Raw genomic sequence first — 14,409 nt, 5'->3', positions numbered from 1 at the left:
CTGCTTTAGCAGGCAGCCCTCTGGGCTGGGATGTTTGGGTCAGGAAGGAAGAATTACCCTTGGGTGGCCCCAGTGTCTCCCAGGGACCACAGAGGGATCCTGGACTGTTCACCTAATTCCCAGACAGCTAAATTAGAGAGAGTGGATCCCATTGCAAGCACCGTGGAGCTTCACATGCTCTGTGGTTCAAGGAAGATATTTAATTGTGGGCATGTTATCAGCACTGTTGCCTTCAGTGCTGAAACACCTGGTTTCATGCCCTCATCATGCCCTGGGTGGCAGAAGCGAAGTGGGGAGAGGTTTAGGCCAACAGGCTCCAACCTGCAGGTCTGAAACTACAAAATTATGTGTTTCTTCTTCAAAGAAGCTCCTGGTCCTTCACAGAGGCTGCACAGGCAGAGGGGCAGGTCTGGCACGACCAGCCCTTGTGCCTTAGTGTGACTGAGGTGGAAAAGAGGAAAACTTTCTAGGGAGGGCAAAAAGGAATTCTGCACATCAGGAAACTTCAGCTGCTTGTGCTTGGAAAATTACTCTGCTTTTTCTAAACTTTCACACACACAATCAAGACTGTTTTGATAGCAGCTGCTTTGAAAATGGGCTTTTCTGGGAGGAGTATGGGAACGTTGGGCAGTGAAGGACTGACCTCATTTCCAGCACACATCAGCACTCAGCCTGGCAGGGCTCTCTGGAGCTCCCTGTAGGATATACAGCCATTTCCCTGGCTTTTCTCAAAACACTAATAAGGGCACAATTTGCCTCCAGTAGTGCCTGATGCAGCTGCATATGCTGCTCCCCCCCAGGACTGCTCTGGCTCCCAAGAGCTGCTGTGGACAGGGTGACAGATGGAGGAACTGTGCCAGCAACAGGGTTTTTTTTACTCTCTGAATGTGTCTTGCTGACCATTTTGCTTTCTTCTTAGGAGTGTGTGCATGAGGGCAGAGGGGGAGTTGATGCTGCTGATCTGGCTGGGAGAGTCACTGCTTGTCCTTTCACCATGGTAACGAGGAGGAATCTGTATGCAGTAGGGATGGGAAAGTTTGTATTGTTTTACTGGTGGAGTGGAGGCTTTTCTTGTGAAAACCCCTTGGTCAAGGGGAGCAGAGGGGAAAATTCCCTTTTCAGGAGATCCCTGCAATTCTTTGCTTGGCAGAGGCAGAATGGTGTTTCCCTCAGCAGGTGCAGGATTCTGTCAGTAGTAAAATAATCACTCAGAGTAAGAAGTTGCCCCTGTGAGATGAGGGACACCTTCTTCCTCCTCTTAACTCCCTGTTTCCAGGGCTTTTGAAGGAGCGCACACACACACACAGGACCAGAGTGGGCAGACTCTATTTACAGTCCAGTGGGGTTTCCACCAAGTTTCCAGTCTGTTCAGTCTCCTCATCTTATAATCTTTCACTCCCTCCTTCTCATTTTCTTTCATTATTTTGAAATCCACCCTCCAGCCTGGCCCCAAACACTGCTGGATAAAGGTTTGCCATCTGGAAAGGCTGCCAGGGCTGTGTGCCCAAGGCAGCAGCTAGGGTAGGAGGCTGTGTGGTGGCCTGGGCACCCATCCCAGGCACCTTGACCTTGGAGGAGAGGGAGAGGTCACTCCCAGCACCCCTGGACTGGGATAACAGGGATCCCTGGGCTTGGAGAGCTGCAATTGGGGCCAGGATGGAGGTGGCAGGTGAATTCACAGCTGGGCACTGCTGTTGTGGCTTTTCTTTCAGTACTAAAACATGGGGTGCCCTTGGGAGGGAGGGTTAAACACAGCATGACAAATGCCCTGTGGTGATCCTCCCACTGGACCTTTGCAGAAACAAGTCACCAAGGCCAGAACATCCCCAGAGTTGTCCTTTCACCACTGGTGGCATCTCCTGGGAGCCTCACAGCCAAGGCTGAGGTGCTGCTTCCAGTGGGTTTGTGCCAGACCAGCAATCCCAGGTGAGTTTATTGTGCAATAAATCACAGCTTTTTTTGTTTTCAAAGTATCCCCCCTTTTCCTCAATTTTGCTTCCCTGCACTGCATCCTGCTCAGTTCCCTTGCACTGGCAAAGGAGGGTATCCAGCTGCAAAGATTCATTAGCACAAACACCTTCTACAATTAAAAATGCTTCGCTGACTGGGACAGGGCTCTGTGCTCTGGGGAGAGCACTGCCAAGCAGTTAGACATGTGGTTTTACAGAAATTACAGCTAAAATATGAAGCAGTTTAGGTTTTTACTACTTAACAGTCATCTCCCCTTTCCACTGTTTGTCCTTTGGAGCTGTGTAGAAATCGACTCTCTCCCTGGTCTGCAGCCACTCTTTTGTGTTGGCAGCAGCTCTAATTATGCACCAATTAACCTTAATTAAACCAATTCCTGTGTAACTGCACATGCAGACAATGCACTGAACAAATGGCCTGACAAATATTGTCACTTAAAAGGCTCAAAAACACATCAAATCCTTAATTGGGAAGTCAGATTGTAAATTGCTGCGGATTTGTAGCTCTTTGTTCCTAAAACGATTGAACAGGAGTAGTGGCCAAATATCCCAAATGCTCCCAAAACCTTGGCTGAATTAATTTTCTTTGCTGTTGAGGCCAAAATATGTTATTTGTATAGGAAAAGGGGGTGATGGAGCATCCTTAATTGTAGCAACTGTCAGGCTGGTCTAGAGTGCATCAAGATAGTGACCCCAGGTAGAGAGCCACCAAGTTCCCCTTGTAGAGCCTGGGTGGCTCAGGCAAATTCCTGGCTTATTTGGCTGTTCCTGCTGTCCTCCGCCTGGTTGTTTGTCCAGAAAATGCTCCCAAAAGCTGGGGCTGTCCCTCATGTCATGCAATGGAGCAGCAGTTTTGTTGGAAGTGGGATGCTGTTTGCACCCTGTAAGCAGTAACGCAGCCAACAGATGGTGCTCGTACATACAGTTACTCCAGGTTTCTTCCCAAAATGCCAAGCAAGCTTTCTGCATTTTAGGATGCAGGTTGGTTTTTGGTTTGTTGTGTTTCGTTGTTTTGTGTTTTTTTTAAGGGATCTGGTATGTGGACAGAGTTCTTGCCAAAGGAGTTAAATGCCCCCAGTTTGGCACATGATCAAAGTTTGGTAAAGAAAAAAGAGTTGGACTGAGAAAAATTCCAGGCTTGGCATCACTTGTTTGTCCTCCAGTGGGAAAAAAAAAAGACCTTGAGACTGGTTTGCAGCAGAGCAGCAAGAAAAAAAAAGTCATAACTAGCACTGAATTCAGAATTTTCCCTTCCCTGCTGTTCATAAAATGTGTTTAGTGGGGGAAAAAAAAAAAAAACCTTTCAAATCCTGTAATATGTATTGACTTTCTGGTGGTTCAGCTTTATGCTGCTGAATGCTTTCCTTTCTGTAGCTAATCAAACAGGCTGTAGGCACAGCACTTTGTGGGAAAATATTCTGCCTGGTGAATACAGCAAATAAAAGCAGAGCTAATTAAGCATGTAAATCATGCCCATATAAATTAGTTACTAACACGTTCCCTTGGCCACTGGCGCTGAGTGTGGCGGGAAGGGGGATTCACACGATCCGTGTGCCTGCTGTGAGGAGCCACGTGGGAAAGGAGACACAATGGCCATGGACACACCTAGGGTGGTGGGATGGTGGTGGAATGATGGTTGGGAGCTGAGGGTGGCAGGGATGATGGCAGATGCTAAAGCAGCTCAAGCCAGGGGATGGGGACAAAGATTAACCAGCCACCGTGTGGCTCCATTCATGAAGCGGTGCGACCCCATCCATCACTTGCCGAAGCAGATGGAAACACTTCCTTGGGATGAAACTTGATAGAAATGTTGCCCAGCAGGTGTGGAAGCAAGCTGGCTGCACACTGGAGAAAATAACTGGGAGGTGGCCCATCGGGGAGCAGAACTTGGGACAAATGACCTGGTGTGAGGAAGAGAGGAAGAGGAATGAAAAGCCTTTTGCTAATGAGGTAAAAACAGAAAATGTGTTTTGGCAACTGGACAGGTCTGTGAAAACCCAGGCAAAATATGCATGGGGTAAAAATTGCTTGGGGATAGTGCTATTCCCAGATTTGTGTGCAAAACTAAGGGGGTTTTTTTGCCCAGGAGCATAATATTTTTTCTTTCAAAGCCACCTCTCGGCCTGCACAGGGTGATGAGGAATCCCTGGCATGTGCAGGAGGGCACAGAGGAGGTTCCTGGGAGCTGTGGTGGCTCTCCAGCTCCCCCACGTTCTCACGAACCCTGCACAGACATAGAAAGATCTTGGAAAGCACCCAAGGGGCATCCAACTTGCTTTTCATTAAGGAGAACAGAATGGGCACCTGGATGGCACAGGGATGGGGGCAGATGGCTGAGCAGGCTCTGGGCTCCAGGGACATAGGAAGGTGCTTCTGGAAAGCAAAGGCTGAGTGGGGAGCCACAGGCAGCTGGTTAAATATGCCAAGCTATTCCTGGTTTATTTATTTGTTTAATTGTTTGATTTTGTTAAAAGTAAAAATTGTCCACACATCTTGCAAGAGCTGAGGCAAGGAGATTAAAAAGCACATTTTATCACTCCCACTTTTTTGAAAGCAAGAGTCTGCAGGTATCTTTTGAGAGCAGGATTCCCTTTTCCAGATGTGTTGAGCTGACCTTTGCTGTATCAGGCCCATGAATCATCCCCTGCTCCCCAGGCCTCGGGTCCAGGTTGTCTTCTGCAGCCAGTGCCATGTCCTTTTCTACCTGGAAAGCACCTTCTTTGGCTCCAGCAGCAACTCATCCTCCTCCTTGCAGCTGGACCAGTGGGCAACCACAGACAGGAGTGGCCCCAAGACAAAGGAGGAGGAGGCTTGTGATCAGATGGTCAGACCATTCCCCTGGCTGGCTTCAGTCTGTGCTGCCTGGACACTCCATTTGTTGTTTTGCACCTCACTGGCAGGGGATGAGAGCTAATGGTCCCTGCAAGGACATCAGTGTGAGCACTGGGGGACAAACTGTGCTACGAGTCTAAAATGGTTTTTTTCCCTTGTCTGCCATCACTGAAGGATTTTTTCTGTGACAAACTCTTGAGCGCTAATAGACCGTCTGGTAGCAGTGGAAGAAGTAGCAGTGTAATTTCTAGTAGCTCTGGGCAAAATCATTTATATTAAAATTAAATAACCACAGGAGCTCATTTACAAATTTTTGCCAACTGAAGCTCAGAAGACACAAGGAATAGATTCCCCAGAAGCTTCCTTCAACCACAGATCCCAGCAGGAGAGGATCCAGCTCTGCAGTGGCAAGATCCATGCACCTGTGTGGGATTCAAATGGAGTCAACTTCATTGCAAATCAAGTTGTCAGGCAAGTCCCCCGGTGTCTCCTTCCCTCCCACGGCAGAGTCTCCACACTGCCATTACTGCAGGCAGCTCTGCCCTGCCCATCTCCTGCTGAAGTCATTGAAGGAGTGCCAAACATGCCAGCCGGAATGTGTCACCCTCACCTTGCACCTCAGTGCCCTCAAAAAAATTCCTGGTGCCTTCAGCAGAAGTCTGTGGATGAGCAGAGAAGAGGAGCCTGGGAAAGGTGGTGCCAGTGACTACGGGCTGTTTGGTGTTGAGTCCCAGGCCAGGGATCTGCAGTCCACAATTCCCAGCTGAAGGAAAAACGTGAGGAGCAAATGCCTTCCCCGAAGGTACCCGCTGCTCCCAGGATGGGGGGGGTGGGAGTGATGTTCCCCTGGCTATGCCGAGACCTGAAATGCTCCTGTTCTGGAACAGATATCTCAGGTCACCTTGAGGAAGGTATTTAATCTCCCTATGTGTCCATTCCCCAAATGAAAGACAGAAATAGCAGCACTGCCTTCCTTCCAGCAGAGTAAGTGCATTAAAGATTGCAAGGTGATGGGAGCCCTGGAAGGGCCTCAATGGAAAAGATTCATTTGAATACATTTGTTGTGCATTACTCACTCAGCCCTGAGTTTTAATCTTCTCCTCCTCTCCATCATGGTAATCTAAATTTCCTTGAGCTCTCTCTCACTGGAGCTCAGTCCCAGTTTAATCCCCGCCTCGTTTGAGTGATTTCTCCAATTTCTCCTTCAGCAAATGGTGAGGTTTATGTTAGCCCTCATCTCTCAGTCTATCACAGGAGAGCTGTGAACGCTCCCTCCACAGGGAGCGCCAGTGGTTTATCTGGGAGCTTGTGCAACTTCCTGGAATAATTTCTCTTCTGTTTTTCCAGTCTAGTGACTTGTGGTTCACAGCCTTTTCCAGACCTGCTGAACCATCTCGTGTTGGGAGGGGTTGGAAGGCAGTTTTCCAACAAAGCAGCAGCAGCAGCCTGCCATTCCTCCCTGCTCCCGTGGGATGTTTTGGTCCGGGCAGAGGCACGTGGGGCACTCCTTGCTCATGCTGATAGAAGTGCTGTGTTTTGCAGAGGTAAGATGGGCAAACAGCATCATAAAATCATGGATGTGACCTTAAAGACCACCTGGTTTCACCCCCCTCACCACAGGCAGGGACTCTTTCCACTAGACCAGGTTACTCAAAGCCCCATCCAGCCTGGCCTTGAGCAATCCCAAGGACGGGGTTTCTGCAGTTTCAATGCAATGTTGGGCCGCTTTTGCCTTGTTGAATTCCAGCTTTCTTTACTGTTTTTCCAGCAGGATTATTTGTTACTCCATTAGCAAACAAGTCCTGGCTCACAAAGGCAGAAATGTGCAGGAGGCATATAATTCCCAATTTATTAGCTTGGTTCACATGATGTTATCAAGAATTGATGGTAATGCTTAGTGGCATTAGCAGTACCTTCCTATCATAGCAGTGGTATTTACTGCCAGGAACACTATTTGTGCAGCAGTTGTGCTACACCACAAATAATTATATTACTTACATCCAATTTGTATCGTTACACATAACGCAACTGTGCCTGCCTGCACCGTCTCATACTTCATTAATGCCCGAGGCAGAACAGCACCACATAAATACCCTCCTTGGCACTTTTCATTTGAAATTATACTCCACTTATTATTAAAGTGTAGATCAAAAATGACATTTCCCGAGTATTAAAAAAAATATGGAGAGAAAAGTCGCTGCCGTTTTAATAAAGAGCACCAAATAAAATTCATCGCTCTGAAAATGTTCGCTCTACAAATTTAAGGAGATGCTGTCAGGTTTGGTAAACTCCAAATATGACAAATCTTATTTTCCTGCATTTCTCTGCAAGTTTCCAGCAATTCTGTGTGTCCTCGACATGATGAAATGCTCATGAGAGTTTTAGAAAGCAGTGAAAATTCAGTTATTTATGTGCAGCCCTACGATACGAGGACAGCTCCATCCTGTACCTCTGCTCTGGTTGGAGCATGACCCTGACACAGCATCCTCTGAACAGGCTATGAATGACACCACAGAGAGGTGACAGTCTCTGGAAGTTGGAATAACTTGGCCAATGGTCCCTCCAAGAGGGTCTTGGTCTCCCCAGAAACCCCACACAGCCCTTTGCATCCTGCAGCTTAGAGGGGCTGCTGAGGTATCCAATAAGCTTCAGCCTCTGGGAGCAGCTGCTGCATGGCCAGAGCTGAAATTCCCTTCAGGGCTCCTCATAAATGCTGTTTAGAAAAGGGCTGGCTGTGAAAACAGGCTGAGAGAGCTGGGGTTCTTCATCTTGGAGAACAGAAGGCTCTAGGGAGACCTTAGAGCCCTTTCCAGTACCAAAGGGGTTACAGGAGATCCAGAGAAGGGTTTTTTACAAGGACATGTAGTGGTAGGACAAGGGGGAATGGCTTCAAACTGACAGAGGGAAGGTTTAGATTAGATATTAGGAAGAAATTCTTCCCTGTGAGGGTGGTGAGGCCCTGCCACAGGTTGCCCAGAGAAACTGTGGATTCCCCATCCCTGGATGAGTCCAAGGAGATTGTGTTATTCCAAAGGCTGTTAGTGACATGCCAAATGGGGTTAGATCACAAGAACACCTAGTTAGTGGTGTATATTTCCAATAAAAGGTATTTATGAACTTCTTTTCTTAAAAGGCAGAGGGGTTGAGATTCTGGCTGTGGGACTGTTTGCAAACCATGGATGGTGGAGGCCAAGGTGGAAGAGCCACAGATGACAGAGAGATGCTGCTCATACAGAGATTGTATATAATTGTTTCTACGTTATTTAAGGAAAAACAGTTTGCAAAAAAATCCTGTAATGGCCCCAGATTTCTCTCTCCTCGGGAAAACAAATCCACAAGGTGTCAAATTTAAGTGAATTTTTTTGAAGCATTTCAGGGCACATCAGGTGACCTGTGCCATGCCGTGAGAAGGGATTTCTAGGAGGTTATTTGTAAAATAAGATGCCAGGAGCCGAGGTCAGTTGTCACCCCAGCTCGTGGTGACAAGCTCCTATTTGTGTCAGCAAGTGAACAGGGATTTTGAAGTTCAACCCATGCCAAGGCTTAAAGGTCAAACCCACTTAGTCTTGTGAGACAGCTCTATCTGGAAGTTTTGGGGCAATTCAGAGGGGAATGAGATGGATTTAATTAAATTAAAGGACTTCTAGGCATTTCCAGGAAGCAGGACCATTGTCAGTATAGGACGAGGTGAGGAGGGCAGAATGCAGATGGATAGTATTTGCACATGTGACATTAAAGCACATGTGAATTACCATTTTTTGTGAGGCAGATACCAGGCACATAGAGACAAGACTTGGCCCATCTTTAACTTAGGACACAGTTTAAAAATAATAGAGATTTTTAACATATTCCTTGAAGAACTCTCTAATGGCAGTTGAAAGCCAGATGAAGTAGCTATTTTATCTGGCAAGCTTCCATGCAAAATTTCCTGCTGATGCTGGCTCAGACAGATGGAGATTTGAGGGGAGGGGGGGGAGAACAAAATGCCATAGAGCTTTATTGGATGTGCCTTGAAAGGTTTCTGCAAGCTTCTGTAGTAAGGTTGATGAACCTTGGGCTTGCTAACTTCAGTTTTGTGCAGTGTTTTAACCCTCCTTCATTTCCTCTGGCCCAGATGACGCATTTACACATCCTTAGAAAGTGTAGTGGGACGCTCTTCAAACAATATGTGACTCTGCAGCAGCAAGGGCAGAAACTTGATGGGTTTATCACAATATGTAGAAGTTTTTCAATAACTCTGTATAAAAATGCTTCTCTTTTGAAATGTCTTCTCTGGTTAGATCGTGCAAATCTAGTGCTGGCTGATACTTCTGTAAGATGAAGAGGAAGAACAACTCATGAATATTTCATCATTTGTCTCTGCACTGGTCAGAAATGGTAATTTGAGCTCCAAACTGTAGGGATTTAGCAAAAAGAGCTGGACACTTGGAGAATAAAGATAGGGAAAAAAATGCTTTTGACAGGATTTTCCCTTGCTAGTGCTGGAGTGTAGAGAAGTTCCTAAAGGGTATGAAAGTGGGATAATCTACTGAGGACACGCACTTGTGTTGTGCTGCTGAAGCAAGTCTTGAGTTGCAATGCATTTAATAATAGTATTCTCTTTATTTAACTCTTTTTTCCCCTCGCAGAAAACAAGTGAAAGCACCATGTCACCCAAGATAACAGGACATCCTTGGTCCTCATTCACCTCAGGCTTGATGTGCATCATCATCTCCCCATCTCCCTCAGGACATGAGCACTGCCAGGGGAGAACTGAGAAGAGCAATGTCAGCTAAAGGTGCATCAACCTTGATTGTCTTCTTAAGACTTCACTTATCTTTTGCCATTATCTTTTGTAATCTCCATAGCCAGCTACCTTGCTCTCATATGCAACTGGCCATGCCATGAGAGATCCCCCAAAAATTCAAAAGCAATGCTAATTGAATCACAGAATCATAGAAAATGGTTTAGATTGGAAGGGACCTTAAAGACCATCTCAATCCAACTCCCCTGCCATGGGCAGGGACAACTCCCACTGAATCAGGTTGCTCAGAACCCCATCCTGCCTGGCCTTGAACACCTCCAGGGATGGGGCATCCACAGCTTCTCTGGGCAAGCTGTGCCAGTGTTGTTCTTTGTAACCAGTGGGCACTAATACTTTGTAGACCAGCTTCAACCCTTCCTGAATATCAAGGGATCTGGGTTTGGGCCATGTTATTTTAGGAGTGGGAAACACCCAAGTTGCTCTATATTCTGGCTTAGCACCACCACTTGGCAAGTTGCTTTTTTCCATGTGCTGAAAAGTTCAGGTGTTCTTTTCTTTTTCTTTTAGGAATATGGATGGAAATCCTGTTCTGCTGTTCCCTCAGCTCTGAAGCTCATGGAAATATTTTACAGTTCCAAGAAAATGGATGGTTACAAATTTTAAAATTACCATTTCTCCAAATTTCCGACTGGTTCTAGTGCATTCCTCTAGCAAGAGGAGAGGGAGAGATCAGCCATAAGCAGATGAAGCCTTCTCTTCCATAGCTCAGATGCCAAGTCTCCATCTCCTCAGCACCCAGAGCAGGCTGTCTGCGCTGGACTCAGAGTTGTCTCATCAGACTTGCATTTCAGCATTGCCACCTGACATGTTATGACAAGCTTTTAACTTTTGAGCAGCAGTGCATGGAAACATGTCACTGCTTTGGGAGCAGCACAGCACAGGCTGCCAAATATAGCTCCTGCCTCAGTGGTGGCAGCCCCTCCGAGGCAGACACCCATCCCAGCCACGGCACCCCAAGGGTGAGGAAGCCAGGACGCTTCAAGTGGCCTTAAATGGACCTGAGGCAAACCATTTTCTGCATGACCTCCAACAAGTAAGAGATTGGGAGCTAAGAAAGGAAGCTGGGAGGTGTTTTTCAAGAAATAGATGTTGATGGGTTTGCAGTACCAAGACTGTCTGTAAGAACCCTAAATGTGGATGTTGGAACTGGAGACTTCCCGTGGGGAACAGCTGCTCAGCTGGGGACAGCATGGGCTCTGCTTACCTGTGCTTATTGCTACTGGTGGTAGAGGGGAAATACAACATAATTCTGGAAAAATTCCCAGGGATTTATCTCTACTTCAGAGGGCTCAGCTGGTCAGAGCTGAGGAGCAGAAGTTGGTGCTGATTTGATGGTCTCTTAATGACTTGTTCCGTGTTTACTCCCTCACTGCTCTCTGTCCATTTAGGCACACCTGAGTGACACAGCAAAGAAGGCTCCTCATGACAAATTGCCCCTGCTTTTCCAGCTGACCAGGGCATTGCTGTGGGTTGTTCTCTGCTGTGCTGCTGCAGCGGATCTGTTGTGCTCTGAGGAGGTGGTCACCTTTAAAAGAGCTGGTTCCTGACGGTGCCAAGCACCCCTCAGTGCTGAGCCCACGCCATTGCTTCACCAAAAGAAGTGACCACAGCAGGTAAGCAGCGCTTTAACCACCTCTGTGAGCTCAGGGTGCCCTTGGGAGATGTCTTCAGTGTTGACAGTGGCCATGTGTTGAGGTACCCAGTTTCTAGAGCTGCTGAGCTGTTGAAGTTCACACCCACTTTCTGGAACAGATTTCTCAGAGAGGCTGTGAAGTCTCCCTCACTGGAGGTGGAGGCAATCCTGTGCCATGTGCCTTAGGATGACCCTACTGGAGCAGGAAAATGGGACCAGATGACCCACTGTGGTCCCTTACAACCTGACCCATTCTGTGATTCTGTAATTGTTGGCATTAGTGAGCACTCAGTGCTTCTGAAAACCTGCATTAATTAGCCTCTTTGACATTTTAAACAACCTTTACCTTCAACTGAGTGTACAACTGCAGTAATTAGAGCAGGCCAGCACTGAGGGAAAGCAGTGTGGCCCAGTCTGTGTCCCTGCAGCTGAGACCTCTTCACTCCTCCACCACTGTGGCCTTACCCATGTGTGACCACAATCTGAGAGTTGGCACAAGCCAAATCCAAGCCAGGGAGTGCACTTGGCACAAAACCAGCATTGTATGACTCCCAGACAGGGCTTAGATCCTGGACATGTTAAACCCAGGTGAGTTCTTGAAGATCAAGATGGGCCATGGGAAGCTGTGTGCTGCAAACCCCTCTATCCTTCTGCAGCGTAGAAGAGGGAGAGTTGGTCATGGCCAGATTTCAATGACAAACCACAGGAAGAATCTCACTGCTTTACTGCTCTCTGAATTTTCAGGAAGCGAAAACAGGGGGAAATGAATCCCTGCTCTCCCAGCGCTCCCAAATCCATCGTTGCAACACTGCTGGCTTTCTCCCAGGCAAAGGCCAGCCACAGAGTTATCTTCATTTTTAATGGGTCATGATGGGCTTTTCTGTGATTCATTTGAATATTCCTTGGGTCCAGCTCAATTTTCTACCAACATCAGTCCCGAGCCAGGCATTGGATTCTTCTAATGAGGCCAAGAAGCTACAGCAAAATTTAGAGCAAATGGGAAAAAAGCAACTTTGGTGACAGGTCGCTAACAGTTTCAAAGAGCAAGAGCCATCCTCCTTGGCAGGCTGCCCTCTCCTTCCCTTCTCTCTGTAATCTGTCCTGCAAGGATGGGAGATAAGTCAGTGGCAGATCCCTCCCCTGGACTGATAAAAGGGGGTTTAATTTACCAGTGTGTTGTCTTGGCACTGTAGAGCTATATTAGAATGATGACTCCCCTCACGCTCAATACACTTCCCAGCCTTATTTATAAACTTTAAAAAAAAGACGCTGAGGATTCGTTATCCTTTTGATGAAAATGGCACATATGTCTTGAAGTTTCTCTTCTTTAACACCCACAAATATTTTGTCTGATGCTCCATCTTCCATTAAAAAAAAAAAAAAAAAGAAAAAAGAAAAAAAAGTGTCATTTTCCTGAGGTTAACCTCCTGCTTTGTTAGAAAAAGAAAAAAGAAAAAGCAAATTATCACATCTGTAGATGGGAAAGCAGAGGCAAAACGAGGGCAAGAGACCTGTTCTGCAGAGCAGGAAAAAAGATCACATCACTGATTATCACAGTGGTAATTTGATCACAAGTCCTTTAACTTTGAGGGCGGATTAGCTAATGATGCAATTAGCAAGGAAAATATCCATATTGCTGCTTGAAATGTGCCGGGCAAATCTGTCACTGATTTTGTTATGCATCTGTCTACCTACAGCAGGGGTCCACGCAGTTTAAAAACCCCTTTTTGCTTACCCATATCCTTTGAAGTTAAAAAAGAAAAAACACCCTCAATGGCTCTTTCCCTGAGCCCCAGCATCGAGGGCAGGGCAGGATGGACTTTGTTCTCATCAGCATGGTAAAAAAATATGCTTTTTTTTATTGTTATCTTCCTGAAAGAAGATAAATGGCTTTTTATATAAGGTTGTTCTGCCTTTCTTTTTGTCAGATTCTCCTGACAAACTCCTGCATCCTTTGTCCAGTGTTGACCACGCTTGCTGGAAGCACTGAGCTCTCAGCAGTAATTGTGTCCATATGAGTTTTGTGTAGTTTAGACATAGTCAGGAGAGGCAGGAGACAGTGCCTGAGGGAAGGAGCAAGCCTTGGCAAAAAGCCTTTGGAAATGTGGAAAACCTGGGAGGGGCTGGAGATGGAAAAAACCAAAAAAACAAACCCAAGGAACCAGAAGATGAGCCCAGCTCACTGTCCGTGCGTGGCTGGTGCCACTGCAATTGGCTGAGAAGGGCTCACCAGCAACTCCTGGGAATGATCTACTGGTCAGAAATATCCATCTACTGATTTTAAGGACTCGTGAATGTTAGAAATTAGTCAAACTGAGGAAAAGACAAACAAAAGCCAACCTTTTGTGTGACTCTGAAAGCTCCAATTTCAGAGTTAGAAAAGGAGGGGGTTTGTAGGTGCACAAGTCTCCAAAACTTCTGAGGTCAGAGGGTTCCTCCTCTCAGTCTCAGCTTCTGCTTCCTCCAGGACAACTGACTGGAGAGAGGCAAAGAGTGGTTTTTATTTGTGATGTTTTTCACTGAACCACAATGGGAGGTGGTACAAGTGAGACCAGGAGGGTGGCGGCTCTTTGGTTTTGACTGGAGCTCTCTGACAGCTGCCAATCCCCCCATAATTGGGGTTTCTAATTGGGACAGGGAAACAAATGCCTGTGTGCTAATCCTATTAGAGAGGGAGGCTTAAGCCTGGGTGTCTGTCAGCACCAAGCTGTTCCCCCAGGCCTTGGTAGCGCTGACTTCTTAGCCAAAGCTTCCTGCTGTGTAGGAAGTATTGAGCAGAGCAAGGCCTGAGCTCTTCCCATGGTGCTGCTCAGACCGGCTCCGGGGCACAGAGGACGAGGTCACCGAGGTCACCGTGTCATCACTGCCAGCCCAGGTGTTAGAACAAGGAGGAGAGAGCTTGACTGTGCCTTCAGCACAGCCCTGCCTTAGGACTGAGTGCCAGAATGGAGCCGTGCCCTGCATGCCATCGTCTGCACCTCGACTCAGAGAGGACTTGAAAACCTGTTGAGGAAACTGCCACCTCCTGCCTGAAGTTTTCCCTGGAAGCAGGGGCATCAGCAGCCACTTTGGGAAGACTGCATTTGTTGTCCATCAGCTGCACCGTGTCCTGTGGGAATTTAAACACCCCAGACTTGGGTTGATCCTGAGCAGAGGCCAGTAAAGAGACGCTG

Source organism: Myiozetetes cayanensis, unplaced genomic scaffold, assembly GCF_022539395.1.
Source record: "Myiozetetes cayanensis isolate MyiCay16 unplaced genomic scaffold, myiCay2020 scf2-11, whole genome shotgun sequence".
NCBI lineage: Eukaryota > Metazoa > Chordata > Aves > Passeriformes > Tyrannidae > Myiozetetes > Myiozetetes cayanensis.
This window is presented reverse-complemented; position numbering follows the sequence as displayed.